This window comes from Heptranchias perlo, chromosome 18 (assembly GCF_035084215.1).
Source record: "Heptranchias perlo isolate sHepPer1 chromosome 18, sHepPer1.hap1, whole genome shotgun sequence".
NCBI classification, from domain to species: Eukaryota; Metazoa; Chordata; class Chondrichthyes; order Hexanchiformes; family Hexanchidae; genus Heptranchias; species Heptranchias perlo.
Window position 1 is genome coordinate 36,921,326 of NC_090342.1, and position 23,263 is coordinate 36,944,588.

At 41.7% G+C, this 23,263-nt stretch overlaps 1 protein-coding gene across 7 annotated transcripts in view; it reads right to left on the minus strand.

Moving 5' to 3' along the window:
- LOC137334765 (ELKS/Rab6-interacting/CAST family member 1-like) overlaps nt 1–23,263 on the minus strand; it is a 1,087,823-nt gene that overhangs the window by 312,834 nt on the left and 751,726 nt on the right. The window lies entirely within an intron of this gene.

Consider the following 23,263-nt stretch of genomic DNA (forward strand, 5'->3'; position numbering starts at 1 on the left):
AAAGTGCCTAAACGAAAGATGAGGTGCTGTTCCTTGAGCTTCATATCGGAAGCACTGGTTCAGAAGGTCTTATCGTCAGAACAGATGCGACGGAGACGGAGAAGCTGGGAGTAGGGAATAGAGTCCTTACAGGAAGCGGGGTGGAACATTCCTTGTTCCAGTCCTACTCAGGCCCCCTCCCTCACCTCTTTCTCCAGTACCTTGATGACTGTATCGGTGCCGTTTCCTGTTCTCGCCCCAAACTGAAACATTTCATCAACTTAGCTTCCAATTTCCACCCTTCCCTCGCCTTCACATGTTCCATCTCCGACTCTTTCTTTCCCTTCCTCGACTTCTCTATCTTCATTTCTGGGGATAGGCTGTCAACCAATATCTGGTATAAGTGCACCGACTCCCACAGCTATCTTGATTACACTTCCTCCCACCCCGCTTCCTGTAAGGACTCGATTACCTTCTGCAGTTTCTCCGTCTCTGTCACATCTGTTCTGATGATGCCACCTTCCGCACCAGTGCTTTCGATAGGTCTTCCTTTTTCCTCAATTGAGGACTCCTCTCCACGTAGTTGACAGGGCCCTCGACTGTGTCCGTCCTATTTCCCGCACTTCTGCCCTCACCCCTTCCCTTCCCTCCCAGACCATGATAGGGTCCCCCTTGTCCTCACCTTCCACTCCACCAGCCTCCACATTCAACGTATCATCCTCTATCATTTCCGCCACCTCCAGCGTGATCCCACCACCAAATAAATCTTCCCCTCCCCTCTCCTTTCAGCATTCTGAAGGGACCGCTCCCTCCGGGACAACCTAGTCCACTCTTCCATCACCCCCAGCACCCGCTGTCCCCCCCATTGCACCTTCTCGTGTGAGCACAGGAGATGCAACACCTGCCCCTTCACCTCCTCCCTTCCCACCGTCCAGTGTCCCAAACACTCCTTCCAGGTGAAACAGTGGTTTACTTGTACTTCTTTCAATTTAGTACAACGTATCCGCTGCACACAGTGCGGTCCCCTTTACATTGGGGAGATCAAACGCAGACTGGGTGATCGCTTTGCTGAACATCTCCGCTCTGTCCGCAAGCGTAACCCTGACCTGCCGGTCGCTTGCCATTTTAATTCCCCTTCCCACTCCTACTCTGACCTCGGCCTCTTACACTGTTCCAATGAAGTTCAATGTAAGCTCGAGGAATCTTTTGTTTAAGCACTTTACAACCTTCCGGACTCAACATTGATTTCAATAACTTCAGATCATAACCACTGCTCCCATTTTTCGGTCAGCTAGTAATGGTTCTGCTGCTGCCATTTGCAGCTACTCCTGATCAATCTTTTGTTTCTTAACTTATCCCATTACCACCTTCCCTGCCTTGCACCATCATCCCTTTTGTCATTTAATTACTCATGCCCTCTACCCTATCACAGACCTTCCCTTTTGTTGTTTCCTCCCTTCCCCCCTTTCCCTGGCTCTGTACTTGCTCAAAAACTTTAACTCTTAACATCTTCCAGTTCTGACGAAAGGTCTTCAACCTGAAACATTAACTCTGTTTCTTTCTCCACAGATGTTGCCTGACTTGCTGAACTTCTCCAGCATTTTCTGTTTTTATGTAACAAAAGTGTTCTGTGAAGGGTTAATCAAATGCAAAGAACTTCCGCTAGTAAGAGTGGAAAAAAAAACACAAGTATGTTTGACAACTGTGCCTGTCAACCATTGAGCTGCTAGCCGTACCGCCCTTTGTAAATTCCAGTGAGGAAGGAGTTATTTAATGAGTTTTTACGGGTCTATTAATATATGACCCTTTGGAGGTAGTCAGAGCCTTTAAGTGCCAGAGGGCTCCATTATCAGCTTCTTCCTGTTTTTGACAGATCACTGTTAACCAAAGACTGATAATGCCTAATGAGTGCCCGTCCATACCTCATTCATTCATTCAGTACTGCCTGTCTGTTTCATGTCACCGGCTCCATAAAGGACCCCTGCAGAGCAATTCGCAGATCTCCTGACACCAGCCACACTGCCTGTTCCACATCAACACCTGAAATTAATATACTCTGATACAAGCTACTGGTACTTCTAGAGAAGAGGCTGTTGTCATTTTTACTTCCTATTTCTTCCTTTGTTACTGAGAGCACATTTTGCTAAAGGGGATTTACTGCTCTCATGCTGGTTTCAAAAGGAATTCACAAGGAATGAGGGCTTGATGTACTATGATTGGTGAATGGTGGGTTCACACATGATATAAGTGATTTTATTTATGCATATAAGTGATTTTATTTTTGCAATCGGGGGAAATGCCAGGTGCAGGTTTGGTCCTTTCCAACAGGACAAGGGTAAATCTGCAGATAAGTCACTCCTGTGGCTGCCCTTGAACACTTTCAAGCACTAGCCTTGGAGCAGGTTTCCTGTCCACTTGACTCTCTTAGCTGTGATATTGTGTAAGATTTGCTAGCCTTAAAGAGAAGATGGAAAACATCACTGCAGTGGAGGCCGTGAACACAGAAGCAGTGTGGTATGAATTAGATGAATTAATCATGAGAACCTGTCATCTGTTTATAACAGGACTCCTATCCGCTACTGAAATAGTAAACTGTTAACTCTGTGTGTGTGAACTGTCAAAAAATTGAAAGCTAATTCATAAATAACAGGCTTACAATTTTGCAATAGTTTGCTCGCTGAGGAAACCTTTCCCCTCTGCAACTAAAAACAACAGTAGTGGGAGTTTCAACAAAATAATGCATCGTGGATTCAGCCTTAATACTGCACTCTCTCACATATAAACAGAACGGCTCAGTAGACACTGTTGTAGTGCACAGGACAGATGGACTGAGAAACAGAAACAAAGCCACCAAGTCTACAACTGTTGCTAATCAGTAATTATAATTTTGGGCTGTCAATGATTATTCTTTCAAAAAGCTTTAAAAGATATACTAAAGATGCAGCAGGTAAAATCACAGCAGAGGGATTTACATTAACCCATACTTAAAATGTTTGCCACAAGAACCTTAAAAATATGGAGAAAAATAATATATTTCAGTGTGTACTTTGATTAAATTTGATGCAAAAAAAACTTCGCGTGGTAGACATTTTCAAAGATGATAACCAAATGTGACTCTCCTCAAAAATGTTTGAGGCAAAAAAGTTAAAATTTAAAAGATTTCTATGATGAAAGCTTTCAGAATGAAATATTTTTCAGATTTAAAAATCTGTATTACCTGTTCAACAACAATAAAACCGATTTTCTGACATTGGTAAATGCTACATAATACAAAAAGAGAAATGGGCAGAACCACAATTCCTTATTTCGCAGAACCCTCAGACCCACAAAGAGGAATGGACACATAACCTGCTTTCAAGTCTTTGCCAAATGATGGTCTGTAACCAGCCACCAGAATTTGCAGGAGTGCAGCCTTGATGGTTTTGTGATTGGGGAGGGAGGGAGGGAGGGGGGGTTAGGGGCAAGTGAGGGGGGTTGGGGGAGGGGTAGGCAGTGAGGGGGAGGCGGGGGTGGGTGGAAGAGGGGGCGACCAAAAGGAACATTCCCTTCTATTTTCTCTCTTTCGCTGTCATCCATTCAGTTCCTGACCAGAATAGCTAATCTCAAATAAGAATTCACTCATTTTCTGACTGGGCACAAGGAGCTGCACTCACCCAACCTGCAGTGTACTGACCTAACCTAATTTAAATATCATAGGTGAGTTCCAGGCACACAAATGCCTGTGATTTGAAGCTTGTCTTTCAGGAGGGAGGAAATCATGTGCTGCTGCAAGGTTAAAGGGCTTGCAGTAACAAAGGGACAAGCATCCAGGCTTGTAAAATTTGGGAAAGAGCAAGCTTCTGCGACATAAGTATGTCTGCATGGAATAAAGTAAGACTACAGAATGGCCTGGTTTCTGAAGGGGCCATAAAGGTTCTTCTCGAGTATGTGAGGCAGAGCAGGGGAAGCATCTTTAGAATTAAGGGGCAGAGGCCATTAAGAGCAGCACTGGAGGAAGTGGTAATGCCACCTCCGCAACACCATTAACATGGAAGCAATGCAGGAAAATGTTTAATGACCCTACCTTAATTGCTATCAGAGGGCAGGCTTCCATCCTGCCTCAGTTGATGAACCTAAGATTCTGGACATCAAAGTCCCTTCTTTTAAAAGGAGGTGCTTTCTGAGCATCAAGTTTTGATGCAGGCACTAAGGATCATACCAAGTAGGTTTCTGCAGATGGTGGCTTGTATGGGAAAGTCCACTAGTTGTATGTGTGTAGCCTTGCATGATGTTTCACAACACCGCAGTCCACCATGCAGCCTGTGGCAAATCCTGTGACATCTGCAGTGGAGCTCAGACTGTTAGCATAGAGTTCCAGCGATGGCTTCAGCAGGATTGGGGATCAGTCACAGAGAACCCTGAGAGAATGCTTCACTGATTTTTTTTTGTTCATGGGATGTGGGCGTCGCTGGCAAGGCCAGCATTTACTGTCCATCACTAATTACCCTTGAGAAGGTGGTGGTGAGCCGTCTTCTTGAACCACTGCAGTCCGTGTGATGAAGGTTCTCCCACAGTGCTGTTAGGAAGGGAGTTCCAGGATTTTGACCCAGCGACGATGAAGGAACGCCGATATATTTCCAAGTCGGGATGGTGTGTGACTTGGAGGGAAACGTGCAGGTGGTGTCGTTCCCATGTGCCTGCTGCCCTTGTCCTTCTAGGTGGTAGAGGTTGCGGGTTTGGGAGGTACTATCAAAGAAGCCTTGGCAAGCTGCTGCAGTGCATCCTGTAGATGGTACACACTGCAGCCACTGTGCGCCGGTGGTGAAGGGAGTGAATGTTTAGGGTGGTGGATGGGGTGCCAGTCAAGCGGGCTGCTTTGTCCTGGATGGTGTCGAGCTTCTTGAGTGTTGTTGGAGCTGCACTCATCCAGGCAAGTGGAGAGTATTCCATCACACTCCTGACTTGTGCCTTGTAGATTCTGGAAAGGATTTGGGGAGTCAGGAGGTGAGTCACTCATCAGAATACCCAGCCTCTGACCTGCTCTTGTAGTCACAGTATTTATGTGGCTGGTCCAGTTAAGTTTCTGGTCAATGGTGACCCCCAGGTTGTTGATGGTGGGGGATTCGGCGATGGTAATGCCATTGAATGTCAAGGAGAGGTGGTTAGACTCTCTCTTGTTGGAGATGGTCATTGCCTGGCACTTGTCTGGTGCGAATGTTACTTATCAGCCTAAACCTGGATGTTGTCCAGGTCTTGTTGCATGCAGCCACAGACTGCTTCATTATCTGAGGGGTTGTAAATGGAACTGAATACTGTGCAATCATCAGCGAACATTCCCATTTCTGACCTTACGATGAAGCAGCTGCAGATGGTTGGGCCTCGGACACTGCCCTGAGGAACTCCTGCAGCAATGTCCTGGGGCTGAGATGATTGGCCTCCAACAACCACTACCCATCTTCCTTTCTGCCAGGTATGACTCCAGCCCCTGGAGAGTTTTCCCTTGATTCCCATTGACTTCAATTTTACCAGTGCTCCTTGGTACCACACTCGGTCAAATGCTGCCGTGATGTCAAGACCAGTCACTCTCACCTCACCTCTGGAATTCAGCTCCTTTGTCCATGTTTGGACCGAGGCTGTAATGAGGTCTGGAGCCGAGTGGTCCTGGTGGATCCCAAACTGAGCATCGGTGAGCAGTGAGTAAGTGCCACTTGATAGCACTGTCGACAGTGGAGCTCTAATACACTGCGCCACCATGCTTGCTGTTATAACATATCAAAATGATCAATATAATGCAATTACTTTTTTCAGGGTACTCTTTGCTGTGCCAAATCAGAATAAAAAGCACCAATTAATCCTGGGAAATAAATGAGACAAGTGAACAAAGGAAGAAAATCTTGGCCTCGCAAGGAGCAAGAAACAAAGACAACAGGTTAAAAATCTTGTGCTTTAAATGTCTCAGTGTTTGGTTTCTGAACAGGAAGCGGTGAATTTCAGACCAAGGGTCAGCAGTCACTTGTCTCAACTGGGGGCAGGGCCAACAGCCAGAATACTGCACAGTAGCAAAGGGAAGACAGATGAGAAAAAGATGCTGAAGTGGGAAATCAATAATTGTAGGTATTGTCAACCTATTGCAGACGAAGGATAAATTATGAAAATGGGAGAAAAAGGGCATTAGGAAAAACAGCTTTAAAAAAATACAATGCGAAATGCAAAATGTGTAGCAGTGCCTGGATCTTCAGAACGATTTTGAGGAATGCAGAACTGAAACCCTGTTTCTAAGGTCCTCAGTCAGTGCTACTGCTGACAAGATTTACAAAGATTCAGAAAACTTGGGAAATGTATAGTTACTCCATTAAATAAGGAGTCAAATATGATAAAATAGCACACATATCTAACTCCTGAAGGATTCTAAGACATTTACAATATTCTGAGAGTTATATATACAAGCAAACTGTACTCCCTGAATGGCTCTACCTGCATCAATCTAATGCACTGGCAAAAAATAAAACATCCTCTTTGCAATCAGATTAACAAGAGAATTGGTGGTGGATTAAAAGATGGAAGTTACTGCAAAGTATAAGACAATATAACAGACTGTGCTCATGAGAAACAATGTGGTGCTCTCATTTTCCTAATACATAATGCACCGTGCTATTTAACTGTCCTTGTGCCGGTGATGATTTTGATTTTACTTGTCCATATGCTGTTACGTTGCAGGATCCAACAATATTTTTGCGCCAAATATTGTGATAGAAGCAGAACAAAGTTTCCTTTACTCTGCCAGAACAATGACCCAAATATTAGAGGGTCACCCTTTGCTGCATCAGTTCTTGAATCTTTTTGAATGAGACTGTCAGTTTAGTACCATTTTGTGTAGAAACATGGGAAGTTTTGTACTTTGAGCCCAAGCCCACTAGGAACTGAACTGATCAAACACATTTCATGTAGGACCCTTGAAGAACAACTTGTATTTCTTTCGGTTCTTTAACATAGTAAAATGTCCCAAAGTCCTACACAAACAAGGAAGGGCAATAGACACCCAGCATAATTTAGATGAAGAGTTGGGGTTGATTCAAGGTGTGGTAAAAGAGATAGATAAAGGAGGTGTTGAAGGTGAGGGTACATCCAGCAAGGCCCAGAGATGTCCAACGTGCAAGGTGTGATAGCTAAAGGCTCTGCCACCACTGGTGGATTTGAAGGAACAGAGAATGCACAGTTGACCAGCGTTGAAAGAGCAGAGGGTGTGGGTTGGAATGGCAGGTTGAAGGAGATTGCAGAGATGGATTGGGGTGAAGCCATGTAAATGAAGATGAGGATTTTGAAATCAGTTGTCGGGGACTCAGTGGAGATTGGTAAAGACAAGGGTACTGGATAATTGGGACATAATACAGATAGAATGCAGGCAGATAACAGACAAAGGAGACTTTCTTGGCTGGGTTTGAACCCAGAGATGAAAGGACAGTGTGTTAACCCACTGTGGTACCCAGTGACTCATTTAACATCATATAAAGAGGACAAGACTACAGATTATATGTCACAAAGATTATGCCAACTGATTATTTAGGTAATCATATTTCATCCACTATTGTAAGCATTAACTAAATATCATGATACACAGCTCCACCACATAAAGGGGGTGATTAGCAGGTTACATTTGTATTCAGAGTTTTCACAGTAACTAGTGGTTATTTTGCTTAATATCAGCAAGGGAGTCAAAGATAATGGGGAACAGGCAGGAAAGTGGAGTAGAGGCCAGAATCAGATCAGCCATGATCTCATTGAATGGCAGAGCAGGCTCGAAGGGCCAAATGGCCTAGTCCTGCTCCTATCTCTTATGTTCTTATGTTCTTGGGCAACACACGCGGTATAAATTCTCACACAACAGTCCATCTCTTGGCTTTGCTGCATTTTCACTGAGTAAAGCTGCACGCGTTCATATTTAAGTTTTTTCACAGAGAAGGTAGTTTAAATGTGACTGGTTCAAAAACATCCCTCAGTGACACCAGAGTGTTATATCAGAGATAGTTAAGACGCTTACGTACATGTGGGGCACAGGAGACAAGATAAGCAGGCACTGATAGTTGTAGAAACTCAACTAACTATTTATTGACCCTGGAATTCCACAGTAACTCCCCAACTCCAGATTCCATTCAGACATTACTAAGGAGTCTAGGATCTTTGTGGTCACCTTTTTCTGATTATTACCAATGATCTACTTCCAGATCAAAGGCACTGTGCCGCAGACAATTGTAATGGATCTATTTCACTAATTTGATACTGCACAATGATGCAATCTTTGTGAATCATGAAACTTACTTACTCACAGACATATAAAAACAAAATTAAAGTAGTATATGCAGTGAGTATTATCCTGTACACATGCCTTTTTCATGAATCACACACAAGTGCCTATTTGGGCAATACAATTCCAGCTTGTGGGTGCTCATAGTCTGATTTGTAGCCATTAACGGTGTTGTATAAAACCCCCAAGGTTCAAACTCACATAGCTTGAATACTTATCTCAATTTACAAATAGCTCAACATTTGGGGGCGGGGGGGGGGTGAAATTTTCTTTCTGGGAACCATAAAAAATAGAGAATGAACAATAAATACCTGAGAGCAACTGCTGGAGTTCAAGTGGCTTTTAACTGTTATCGAAATGCTGTAAGATGAGATAATCCCATGTTGTTTGTAAATTATAAGCCTTGATTTTGAAAGTCTGGGAAATATTGGGTTTGAGCTGACCCAGTGCATAGCTCACCTACTTCTGCATCACAGAGCATTGGCTTGATCCAGTGCTCCAAGAGGGGCCGCTCCCCCTAATTTGAATAAGCTATAGGCACAGAGAGAGCTTGACCTGTAGCACACTTAGCTGGGAATTGGAAAATCTGGGCAGGGAGCATCTCCTAAAGGGCTTCAGCTAACCAATAAAGGGGAAGTTTTGGTGGGAACAGAAGGGACTGGCATATTTCTGGAAGCCACTGTACTGAATGAGATGAGGTATACTGTCCTCCACATGGGTGCAGGTGGGTCCCACTCGGGTCAGGGTGCAGGCCAGGGAGCTGAGGATGGGATCTCAGAGGTCTGAGCATCCCCCTCCCTCCCAGTGCTGGGCTGTCATTCAATTTTCTGACCACATGAGGCAGACGAGTGCCAGAGATCGCACCCATTGACCCCGTAAATCCTGGTTGGGTCACTGCTGGAAGGCACCAGCAGATGCAATCCTGGTGTAATGCAGGGATCATACCTGCAGGTTTTCGAGTCTGTTGTCTGCAGGTCATTCTGCAATAGCAAGTAACAAAGAAAGAACTTGCATTTATTTAGCACCTTTAATGACCTCAGGATGTGCCAAAGCATTTCACAGTCAATTAATTACTTTTGAAGTGTTGTCATTGTTGTAATGTAGGCAAACATGGCAGCCAACTTGTACACAGCACGATCCCACAAACAGCAATCAGATAAATGACTTGATAATTGGATTTAGTGATATTGGTTGAGGGATAAATGTTGGCCAGGACAATGAGAGAACTCCACTGCTCTTCTTCATAGGATGGGATCATGGGATCTTTTACATCCAGACAGGGTCTCGATTAAACATGTAATCTGAAGGATGGAAAAACTTACTTTATTTTTCTATGTGTTCTACGACTCTGGTACCATTGAGACAAACAAATGTCCCAACAAGTGATGCACCAAAATGCTTAAATCTCACATCAGTCTTTACATATTTTAGTATTGAGTCAAGTGCTCTCTCTCAGTGACGCAAATGGCATTGTTGGTAAATGTTCTTCTAAACACTGAGCGCAAGATTGAGCATTGGTGGTCAGGGCCTATCATTCAGAGCTATGTGCCAGCCTGTCTTGTGAAGCAGATGGGGTAAAGATCGATCTCCTGGTACATGTGAAGAGGTTGTCAAACAGGGTCCCTAGAGTTGTGATGAATGCGAACAGAACACTGCAGGTATCAGTGCATCTCCTTTTGGTGGCCCTTCAAAAACTTTTCTTCTGCATCTTGAATATCCAGCATGTTTAGTAACTAGCAAGGATTTCCCAAGTCCACTACTTTGTAGGTTGCCATTTCAATATTTGCTGCAACCAAAAATACTGAAAAAAAGCAATAGCAACTAAATTAATATGCAAAAATGGCAGAGATCTGAGCAAAAACACTAATGCATGGGATCAAAAGCAGCAACATATACCTCAAAAATGTTTTTTGCAGATGACCTTGACATCTACCAGTTTTATGAGAATCCCAGCAAGCAGTCCCTTGTCTGCAGTTTGAATTTGGGCAAGGGACCTAATTTAAATATTTATTCCATGGTAATGAGATCCATACATGCTGGTAGCATGGGCTCATTACTGCCCTAGAAACTACCACTTGGAAAATTGGATGTGCAATGAATTGGGCATGCGAGACTGCAGGCCCAATTTCCAGTCCACTGTTTGCAAGGGTCCACACCCTGTGCAGAGCTTTGCATAATTTACCCCATATAGTTTGCATTTTACATGACACTTACATTCTGTTTTTTGATCAGTTTCAGTGCTGCTTATATATTCTGGGCTACTACTCCAGGAAGATATTGACAATGAATGATTAATGATTGTGACAGTTTGCAGAGAAATAATTTACAGCCAATATTTGGGAAATTGCATGTTCAGCCTATATTGTAGATCATTAAGATTGGTTTCTCCAAATTTCCTCTAGACATTTATCAATATGTAATATTCACACTGCTGCAGGTTTTGGATCTATTTATTTCTGCACTTTGCCCCTCCTCTCCTAAATATGGTGACTCACATTTAATTGGGGGGGGGGCAGGGGGAAGAGGGAGGTGCTGTCACTGGGCAGCAACAAGAAATAGGTGCAAGAACCCTGGCTGATTTTTCCTCCTCTTGGCCTGGGAATACTGAAGCCAATTGTTGCCAACCACCCACTTTCCCAAGTTGGCTCATTTGCATGGAGTGGGCGTGCACCAGGCATGCGTGGCAACTTGTCATTGGGCAAATATCCTTTCACCAAAGGAAGTTTTTTAAAGGCCTACAGCAACTTAAAGAGGTAGTGATATTCAGCACAAGCAGTCCCAGGACAAGCTGCTGACAGGCTTTGCAATGATTACCTCCTACAAATGTCTGACTTAACAATCCTTAAAGTGTCCATCTTCACACATGGACGGGTGGTAGGAAGATTTCATTTATATACAAATGTTACACACCTGTTCAAAATAGGGGAGAAGGATGAACCCGGCAATTACAGGCCAGTCAGCCTAACGTCGGTGGTGGGGAAACTTTTAGAGACAATAATGTGGGACAAAATTAATTGGCACTTGGAAAAGTATGGGCTAATAAATGAAAGTCAGCACTGATTTATTAAAGGAAAATTGTGCTTGACTAACTTGATTGAATTCTTTGATGAAGTAATGGAGAGGGTTGATGAGGGTAGTGCAGTTGATGGTATGTATATGGACTTTCAAAAGGTATTTGATAAAGTACCACATAATAGACTTGTTAGCAAAATTAAAGCCCATGGGATTAAAGGGACAATGGCAGCGTGGATACAAAATTGGCTACGGGACAAAAAGCAGAGAGTAGTGGTGAACAGTTGTTTTTAAGACTGGAGGAAGTATACAGTGGTGTTCCCCAGGTTTCAGTATTCAGGCCACTGCTCTTTTTCATATATATTAATGACTTGGACTTGGGTATAGAGTGTATATTTTCAAAGTTCGCAGATGACATGAAACTCGGAAATGTAGTAAACAATGTGGAGGATAGTAACAGACTTCAGGAGGACATGGAAAGACTGGTGAAATGGGTAGAATAACAGCAGATGCAATTTAATGCAGAGAAGTGTGAAGTGATGCATTTTGGTCGGAAGAATGAGGAGTGGCAATATAAACTAAATGGTACAATTTTAAAGGGGGTGAAGGAACCTGAGGGTGCACATACACAAATCTTTGAAGGTGGCAGGACAAGTTGAGTAGGCTGTTAAAAAAGCATTTGTGATCCTGGGCTCTATTAATAGAGGAATAGAGTACAAAAACAAGGAAGATATGCTAAACCTTTATAAAACACTGGTTAGGCCTCAGCTGGGGTATTGTGTCCAATCTGGGCACCACACTTAAGGAAGGATGTGAAGGCCTTTGAGAGCGTGCAGAAGAGATTTACTAGAATAGTATCAGGGATGAGGGACTTCAGTTGTGTGGAGAGACTGGAGAACAGAGAAGGTTAAGGGGAGGTGTTCAAAATCATGAACGGTTTTGATAAAAGTAAATAAAGAGAAACTGTTTCCAGTGGCAGAAGGGTTGGTAATCAGAGGTCAGAGTTTTAAGGTGATCGGCAAAAGAGCCAGAGATGATATGAGGAAACAATTTTTAACCTTGCTTCTTCTTTTCTAGGAGAACTCTGCATACAACAGTCTAAACCGGAGGGTTCAGTGGCTATCTACAAACTCACCCTATTTGAGGAGAGGTTGCTGCAAATACATGGCCGGTGTACCCAACGGAGGTCAGAGGAAACAGGAGGTCATGTTCTCGTGGAGTGTTGTATTGACAAAAAAACTTCCTACATTACCCATCCTTGATCCTCTCACAAGCACTGACATATAAATTGAAATACATCTGCAGCGCCATGATGCCTGAAAAGGTCAGGTGGTGTCCTGCAGTATAGGGGCTTCATTAATGTCATTGCTGCAGTGGGGTCTGCTCACCCACGGGTCATCGGCAGAGGGCCACGGAGACTTCCAGCAAGGTCGGCTGGAACTGCAAATGGGAAATGTTGTTGTGCCTTCCAACAGTAACACTTCCACAGCACTTTCCCCTCCCTTGCTAGGATCTCATAGGAGTCAGAAAGTAGAGAGAGCCAAGCTGCCCCCACAGCAGCAGAAGTGAAGCAGCCTGAAGTAAGCGTATTCAGGGGACCACGCTGAGAGAGAACGAGAGCCTCCTCAATCCCTGGTATTTTTCTTGGAAGAAAGTTGTCAGCCACCACACAGGCTCCTGCCTCAGAGCTTTCACAAAGAAGAAGCATGAGAATAGATAGTTGAGGACAGTTTACACCAACAGGTAGGAAGGGAAAGCACCTTGGTAGCAGGCATTAGGCACAGAGACATATTGAATGTCTGGACTTTAAATGACTTCCTATACAGCAATTGTGAAGTGTGGAAGCAATGGTGTCAAGAAATCAGAGAGGATGGAAGGTGTCCCAGGGAGAGAGGTATGATGTTATCAGTGCTGTGTGAGGTCTGACTTTTATTACAGGGTAAGGGGAAGATGTTGGTATGGAGTGGAGAGGCATGGTTTGTGGTTTAGCTCATGTAAGCATTTCTCAAATTAAAGGTCTCCTGAATTTCTCGGGCACCTGCCATGGGTCCCTTTGGGGCTACCTCCTCTGCTTCCTTTGCCTCTGAGTGGCTCATGTATTTCTTTCCTGGCCCCCTGCTGTAACTCCTTCAGATAGATTCCATTTTCTAGTGCAATGCTGTGCAAGATGTAGCAAAGCATCTGGGAGAGTTTGGCAGCTCCCTGACCTTTCCAGGCAACGGAGGCGCTGCTTGAAAATGTTTATTGTGTTCCCAATAATTACATATAAATGACATAGAATTAAATAGAAATTACAACATGGAAACAGGCCGTTGGCCAATCTGGAGAATCCCCAAGGAAAATATTGCGTATGAGTCACCTGCTTTATGTATCTATGCATTGCAGACTGACTAACCGTAGATATATCTCCAGTGCCATTTGGAATGTCTTCAAGGCAAAGTTCAACGCAGTGATAATCTTGACAACTACAGGGAGCGCTGTGCTTACCCTGGAATGTGGATGTAGGTCTTCCTCCAGCAGATTGCAAAGCTTCCGTATCACTTCCTTTATGAAACATAGCCATTAAAGGCACTATTCCTCGGAAAGATTCAGAAAAGTCCTTTTTTGGCTGATAGATGTGGCCAAAAGGGTAAGGTGGTTAGGTGCCCTCAATCCTCCTCCTTCTTGGCTTTCAAAATAGCCTCTCCTGCTTGTTTTCTTCCTCCAAATAAGCCAAATATATGAGGCTACCAAATGAAAATCCTTTTGTGGTAAAGGGGATGAAGTCTTTCTAGCACTCCTCAGGTAAAGCATGAAATTTACACACACATTGCTTCTCTACTGTTGTAGCAAAGTTCAAAACTGTAGGCAAATCTTTCTCCTGAAATAAATTCTCAAATCTCAGGCTCTCTTCAAAGTTGCAGCCTGTCACTTTAAATCTGGAGCTCTTCTAAGATGCAATCTTCATAGTCCCAGTGTCTACTTTATATGGCCACGGCCTACCTCTAACATGCAACCAGCGAAAACAGAAGAAAGCTGGTTGCAGATCGCTATGATGTCATTTGACCTCAAATGGCAATGCCTCCTGGATGCACAAGGAAGCAGTGTAGGATGACTGGAAGTCATGGTGGAGTGCAATTAGGGCAGAGACCCAGTATAATAGGTCTCAACTCTACACCCAAAACTTGCACTTGTGGCAGACATGACAGGAAAATCCATTCATTATGTGTTTAATCCTTCAACTAAGATACGTTGCTGTGAAACTTTCAAAATGCAATAGCCACTCATTAGAACATCCTCTGCTATACCACAGCCTTCATCACAATGCACACTGTTTATAGTACTATCTGGAAGATGTCCATCCTTGTAAGAGATGTCACGGATGGCCTGCATAAGTCTAGGCTGTTTATGGTGTTCAAGCTCCATGTCATAGCAGCTCCATGAATTCTTCTACATTATGTTCACGTGCAGAATGTTAAAAAACAGAATTGTAGGGGAGGTCTTAGTTGTTTTAGAGTTACTGCTGTAGTGCACAATGGATTGGTAGGAACTACCTCCCCTGTGATTTCCCATGTGGCAAGTTGCTGATCTGTCTCGGGTACTGACTGAAGGGAGAGCAAGTCAAGCTGCTTCCAGCAGCTAATGTGAAGCAGTGCTGACTGGGAACAAGACATGTACCTGCCTCCTCAGTCAACGTAAGAATGGTTGTAAAGGCAGAACAAAAGAAATGGAGGAAACTCACTTACAAAATGAAGAATATCAAAGTGGGCCCAACTATTTTTTTATTCACTCCACCACGTAAAATCCTTATCCACTAAATCACTTCCCAATGGCTTTCATTTTGTAAAATTCTGATGTGCTAAAACTCTTCTCTGTTACTCCAATGGACCCAACCAAACACCATTCATTCATATCATACGACTTTACATTCACTTTTATTACATAGGATTCCTGACCAAACATAAATTAATGTCCTATTATCCAGTTTCCAATGTCACTGCAAGAAGAACACTTTAAAAGCTGAATTTTGTTTTTGTGCGCATAATAGGTTTTTGTCCAAAATTCTGCTTTTGTATAGACCACTTTGTTCTTGATCCATTTTTGATACAGTTGATAGAAATCCTGGATAGAAGTGGAACATTTGTTGATAAGCTAATGATTTCTTTATCAGGATTAAGCAACTATAATTGCTGATAATTTGAAACAATGGATTCTATTTAGATGGCCATCATTATACAGAAATGCTACTGGCGATCTCAAAGGGTTAGAAATTCCACCAAATAAGTTTCAGGGAGAATAGTTCTATCCTAAAACTGTTCTGTCTCATTGAAATTTCAATTAAAAAATAAATGAATGTGATTATAAATGAAACAGCAAATAAAACTGCACATTTGTAATGCAGTTATGATTACAAAGTAAGTAGTTATAAAACAACAATAACTTGCTTTTATATAGTGCCTTTAACATAGAAAAACGTCCCAAGGTGCTTCACAGAGGCATAATCAATAAAATGGACATCAAGCCAAAGAAGGCGATATTAGGAAAGATGACCAAAAGCTTGGTCAAAGAGCTGGGTTTTAAGAATGGTCTTAAAGGAGGAGAGGGTGGTGGAGAGATTTAGGGAGGGAACTAAATTACAGATTAATTAAATGATGGAAATTTGTTAACATTCAATACACAATGTAAGTATGGAAGTCAATCTTACGTGGTTTGGCCAGAACAGGGAGGAGAGTACAGGACTTGATCTTCTTTTCAACATTGAGGCACTGAGTGGCCTGGAAGTCAAATGTGTCAGGCAGTGGGTAGTACTGTCTGGGACTGAAATATTAACACAGTTAGCAGCTTTGGGTTTAATGCTGAATGCTACATTTTATATTTATAGCTTTTTGGTGAGTTTTGCAGCTCTGCGCACCGTACTCAAACTTGGAATCCATGTATTGTTACGGGGCCCTGGAGAAACTTGAGTTAATCAAGGCCAGTTAGCATGGACTTGTAAGAGGCAGGTTGTAGTTTACCAATATTATCAAATTCTTTGAAGAAATAACAGAGAGAATAGATAAAGGAAAAGTAGTGGATGTGGGTTTTTATAGGTTTTCAAAAAGTATATTATATGGTACTACATAAATGCTTATAGCAAAGGTGATCAATGGGAATGTGGCCACATGGACGGAGAGATTATCGGAGGACAGAAAGCAAAGGGTAAAGTTAAAAGAAGTTTCTCAAAATGGGAAGATGTGCAGATTGATGTTTCACTGGGGTCTGCGTTGGGGCACTTATGTACATTTACGATGTACATGAATGATCTCGACTGATGACATTAAATTTAGGGGTATGACAACCCGTTTATGAAAAACTGCACGAGATATATGAAGTTTAGCTAGATGGACAGATACATGGCAATACAGTTTAGCATAGAAAAAAAATATGAAGTAATACATTTTGGATATAAGGCTAGGGAAAGAAACTATATCTTATTAGTAAAATTTTAAATGGAGTACAGTAGCAGTTGGATCTTGGTGTGCAGGTCATAAAATTTGCTGCATATGTAGGCAAAAAGTTGTTGGTTTGGTGTCTAAATGTACAAAATAGAAAAGCAAGGCGGTAGTGTTGAACTTGTGCAAGACCTTAGTTAGGCCATAGTTGCTGCAGTTTTGGGCACACCATTCAAGGATGGGTATAAAGCAATGCAACAGAGGCTGTACAGATTCACTGGGATATTATCAAGGGCTCTAGTTATGAAGAGAGACTTGAAAATTTAGAGCTTGTTTCAATAGAGCAAAGAAGGTTAAGGGGTAACCTGATGGAGAGCTTCAAGATTATGAAGGGTTATTGATCATTTTCATTGATTATTTAGACAATAATGAGAGGGCACAAATTTTAGAAAATCACAAAAAGAATTAAAAGTGGAGGTTAGAAAATTTTCTTTACAAAGGAGCTGATTAGAATGTGGAATTCTCGGCCTCAAGCCGTTGTTCAAGCAGAGTTGATAAATTATTTTATAAAGGGTATTAAATAGTTGCTTGAAAAGAGGGAATGTTAAAGGGTACGGGGAGTGAGCAGGAGAGTGGGATTTGTCCAGGTGGCTCACGTGGAGAAAAACATGGTGCAGACTTGATAGGCTGACTTACTGTTTCCATGCTGTGACATGCTATGTTGATTAAATCAGTTTTATAAACAGAGGAGTGTACAACAATACGATCGGCAGTGTGATGATTTTGTCATCTATGAGGTAATAAAAGCTAAGATAAAAATATAAGATCCACATTTTGAAACTCCACATTGCAGCAGGGCAACATCAGAGATTTTAGAGCAGTTTGTTGCCAAAAATCTTTCTATTGAGAAGCAACAGTGGAAGTATATGGAGTACAGGACAGAAAGAATTATAATTAGCATTTCATTTGAGACAGTACTGCAAATTAAATGGCCTGTTTTGCTTCCGTACTATTTCAAAATATACTCCATAACTAGAAAGAGTGCAGAAAAGATTTACGAGGATGCTACTGGGACTTGATGGTTTGACTTATAGGGAGAGGTTAGATAGACTGGGACTTTTTTCCCTGGAGAGTAGGAGGTTAAGGGGTGATCTTATAGAAGTCTATAAAATAATAAGGTAGATAGTCAAAATCTTTTCCCAAAGGTAGGGGAGTCTATAACGAGGGGACATAGATTTAAGGTGAGGGGGAAGAGATACAAAAGGGTCCAGAGGGGCAATTTTTTCACTCAAAGGGTGGTGAGTGTCTGGAACGAGATGCCAGAGGCAGTAGTAGAGGTGGGTACAATTTTGTCTTTTAAAAAGCATTTGGACAGTTACATGGGTAAGATGGGTATAGAGGGATATGGGCCAAGTGCAGGCAATTGGGACTAGCTTAGTGGTATAAACTGGGCGACATGGACATGTTGGGCCGAAGGGCCTGTTTCCATGTTGTAAACTTCTAATTGTTAGGGATGGGGTTTGCCATCCAAGGGCCCCGGACAAAGGTTCTATTTGGGGCCCCTGCATTTCACTAGACAATGATACTAATTACTACCTACTTAATCTGATGTAAAATCAGTTGTCTGAGCTTTGTCACCTGTTCATTTCTTTTAATAAGAAATAAAGACAATCAAATTAGCTAAAAGAAAAGGATAAATAGAGATAAAAAGGAAACGAAAGACAGCTCAATCAGAATGTCTCTGCAATGGACTCGATTTAATTTGTAATTCTATGCATTACATGTCTTTAATATTTATATTCTACTGTTAAACTTTAGGGACTCATGCTCTTATTCAGCACTTGGGAAGTGCAACTGTCATTTCCCAGTATGTAGAATCACTTGGGACATTTTATGTGAAAACACTAGCTAATATAGTAACAGGAGTAGGCCATTCAACCCCTTGAGCCTGTTCCGCCATTCAATTAGATTATGGCTGATCTGTACCTCAACTCTATTTACCCGCCTTTGTTCCATATCCCTTGATACCCTTAGCTAATAAAAATCGATCTCTTTCAGTTTTGAAAATTTCAATTGATCCAACATTCCCAGCTTTTTGGGGGAGCGAGTTCCAGATTTCCACTACCCTTTACGTGAAAAAGTAATTCCTGATTTCACATCTAAATGGCCTAGCTCTAATATTAAGGTTATGTTCTCTTGTTCTGGATTCCCCCACAAAAGGAAATAACGTCTCTGTATGTACTCTATGGAGTCCCTTTATTATTCCTCACTTTTGATTTCCAACCCCCTTGAAAAAGGCCAACATATCATTAGCCTTTTTGATTACTTTTTGTACCAGTGCACTAGCCTTTAGTGATTTGTGTACGTGGACACTTAAATCCTTTGTTCTTCCACAGCTACTAGTCTCTCGCCATTAAGAAAATATTCTGATTTGTCTTTCTCAGATCCAAAGTGAATGTCCTCACGCTCCACCACATTAGACTCCATCTTCAATTCCTGAATCTAGAAAACTTTGGAAAATTACGATTAATACATCTGTAATTTCATCACCTGCTTCTTTTAATACCCAGGGTGGAAACCATCAAGTCCTGGAGATTTGTCTATCTTAAGTCATATTTTCTCCGTTACCTTTTTTTTACTTCTATTAAGTCCACTATGTTCCTCCCCTGGATTTATTTTTAGGTCCCCTTGTACCACTGGTATTGTGTCCTCTTCCTCCAGTGTGCAAACAGATACAAAGCACTCATTTAACAAGTCTGCCATTTTCTTATTATCTATTATAGTCTTGCATGCATCCATTTTTAATGAGCCCACATTCACCTTTACCACTCTCTTTCTCTTAATATATTCATAAAAACTTTTGCTGTTAGCTTCGATATCCCTTTCAAGTTTTTTTTCATATTCCTTTTTGCACCTCTTATTACTTTCTTAGTATCCCTTGGTTGCTTTTTACGGTTCTCTGGATTTTCACTTTTCCTTGCACGTCTTTTCTTTTAGCTTGATACTGTCTCTTACCTCATTTTTTGACCATGGTTGCGTAACTACACAAGTGGAGCCTTTGCCTTTAGGGGTAACTACTGGTTTTGTATTGTACCAAATATTTCTTTGAATACTTCCCACTGTCTGCGGGTGTACCCATTAACAGTTCATCCCAGTTTACTGTGGTCAATTTATTTCTCATCCCTTTGAAGTTTGCCTTACTTAAATTGAAAACATTGGTTCAACAGGTCAAAGGAGACAGTAAGTACACCAGCATGACTGATTACACTTTGGCAAGAAATAAGATTTTTAAAAAATATGTAACTGGGAGAGATATTTGCTCAATAGTCACCTTTGGGAGTGGCATGACATTAGAGAAAGGACCTTCTCTATCCAAAATGCAAGCTGGACAACAGAATGAAATATAAGAATACTGAGATCAGAAATGTGTGGTCAAAGCATGCATCGTCTATGATTGGGAGTCAGGCAGGAATGCAGAGGATATTGGAGGGAGATGGACATGGTATTGTTGAAATCCCAGCAGAACTTTAAACACAATAAGAGAGGATGGTTATTGTCAGGACCAGTGATTCCTTCATTATGACACACATTGAAGAATATCGATTCGCTCAGAAAATTTACTGAGTTCAGGAAATAATTAGGCATAAACTTACTTTATTATCAGATGAGATGGGTGCCAATGAAATGACTGATTAACGTTTTATTTGTTCTCAGTCCAGTAGCATGTTATCGTTTGCAGATTTGAAAAATTATTGTTTTGATTTGCAAAAATTAGTTCACGTTTGAATTTTATAAATAAGTACAATGGATCCGCTTGGGGCCAGGGGCCCCGTGAAATTGCACAGGTTACATGGTCCTAACACCACTCCTGCTAATAGTCTGCTAGAGAAGCTTCCATTCTTTTCAGGCACACTATCACTAACAACTAATACACATGCAGAGAAACAAGAACATTTTTCATTCCTCAGAGAGCTAAATTGCCCCAAACAAATTAAGCTACTTTATGAGGTTAAGATTAAATCAAAAATATGTAAAGAAGAGCTATTCTACATCAGATTAATATCAGGTGATTAGAAGTGTGACTACAGTGCAATGCTGACATTCTGTCTGGGAATGAAGTCAATCACAATTGCCAACATTAACAGTGCCAAAATAAAAATAGTTTTTTTAAAACAAAATTGGCACATTTTCCTAACATCAACATGTCTGGATGTATAGCACAATTCCCTGTCTGAAAGTAGCATCTGTAGATTTCTGTTTTTTTTTGGTGAGGAAGAAACCCCATTCTCCAATGAGGAGAATTAACCCGTTCTGTTGATGTAATTCTGCAATTGACCATTGGGAAGCACATCATCATTTAACTGCTCCCTTTTAAATAATTCTAAACATTATCTTTTTTCTTATTTTCCTTTGCACTCACCAACTTGGCCAACAAACTTCATTTGCTCATCCTCAGTGAGAAGGATGGGTTAGCCAAAATCAACTACATGGCACCGCACATGATAATGCTGCTCATTTGCTATTCTGGCTGGACTTGTATTTGGGTGCAGTTCTGTAGTGTGACAGGATGTGAGTTCATGCCCTCAATCCCTCTCATGCGAGTCACTGATCTCAATATTATTTAGAAAAAAAACCCAAACTTTTCTTAGGACAGTATGTAAATTAACTTGCCACGACTGTGAAGGAAGAAGACTGATGGCTATAAAAGGTTTAATCATGGAGCCTGTAGAAGGTGGAAAGTTGGTAGAGATTAGAGAACAGGGTTCAGGGTAATCAACTCAAATTCCTGATACATCAAAGCCAACACGTGTTATACACGTAAATTATGTGAAAGCCATTATAATTCTGCTGTTAAACTGAAGAAGAACACTGATTGATAAATGCTTTAAGTCAAGTTCTTGTAAGTGAGTTTTTTCACAGAGCTTGAATTACCAGGCTTTGCAGAGTTGCCAACAAGCTCAGCTCCATGAGTATGCACCAATTGCTATTCCAATCAAGGGATAACAATCCCACAATGTCTTACGAGGACACGAAAATGTTTTAAGCTGACTTTGGTACAGACTATATCATGGGACTGTGTTGAATGGTGTTCATCCTCCATGAAAGAAACTATCCAATATATACATGTGACTATGCACACATAAGTGACCTTCAACAGATTAGCATCTAGCGATTACAAGTAGCTGCATTTTATATGACTGCACTGCCAATTATGATAGCACTCATTTAAAAAAAAATTTCAACATCAAAAATCTGGACACAGAATATACCATTCTATGCCATCATGGTACACTTGTATAGGGGTCTATCTGTTAAGGTTCAGAAGATTTTTTGGTGACAGAATTCTGGAACTGTTGATACAATCAATATTGAATGTTGAAAAGGAACATAACAGACAATCAGAGCTATTTTATCCTGTAATTACATGACAGTCCACCCATCCGCGTACTCTTATGACACTGGGGCAGATTTTCCTCTTTTGCACTTGAACATAAATAATTGCCTAGGCAGAGCGCAACAATGATCGCACACCCTCAACAGTCCAATTTTCCATCCATTTAGATTAGTGCACTATAATGATTACTGTGTGAAGAACAAAATGGTGGAGTCAGGCTCAGAGTTTCATTGTGACCAGTGGTAAATCTCATAGAAAACTAATTTCTGCATCTTGGCAGCTCTGAGCTTTGAGCCCAGGAAGGTTAATCTTCTTGGAGTGCTGTAAGCCAAGGTAAGTGAAAATGAGTTCCACGCCATTTTTCATCCCTCGTACAGATACGACACGAAGTCAAAGGATTTCCTTTTTTCACCATTTATATACTGAAATTGTTGAAGTGTTCTTGACAGGGGTAATTCCATGCTCCCAGTGGGGACCCACGCTCCCAGGGAACATATGTCAGAGATAGGGTTGCAACACTGTAGCTCCACAGTTCCAACCCACGCTCCCTGCGAGAGCTGTTTCCCACTGGGAACACAGGATCATGGAATTACGTCAAATATTCACAAATACAACTTTGTCACAACAGGAAAGGAAACCTTCCCACATAGCCTGCAAATTTCTTACAAGCTAGTACCATATTTAGACACTGATACAACATGGGACCAAAATTTAACTCTGCGCAGTGATACTTCAGAGGGGATGGTCAACATACTCTTTAGATACTCTGTATACGCAACAGAGAAATAGAAGCTCCTGTGCATACTACAGGAGAATAATATGCTCCATGTATATGATGAGGGAATATGGAGCCAAGTGCATATTTAAAGGAAAAAGCAGAGTCTGTATATACTAAAGAGTAGTTGGGAGGGAATCAAAAGAACATAAGTTTACCACAGAGGAACAGAAGGCCTTGTGTATACTACTGAGGAATACAAGACTACGTGTGTACTAAAGACAGACAGGGAAACAGCAGGTTTTGTCTGTATTTTTGTATAACAGCTAACCCTGTATAAACTACAGAAGAATAGCAGGCTCTGTCTATACTAAAATGAAGTAGCACACCCTATGTATATCACAGAAGACTGTGTGTAGACAGCAGGGGAATAGCAAAGCATGTGTTTGCTACTAAGGAGTGGAAGGACT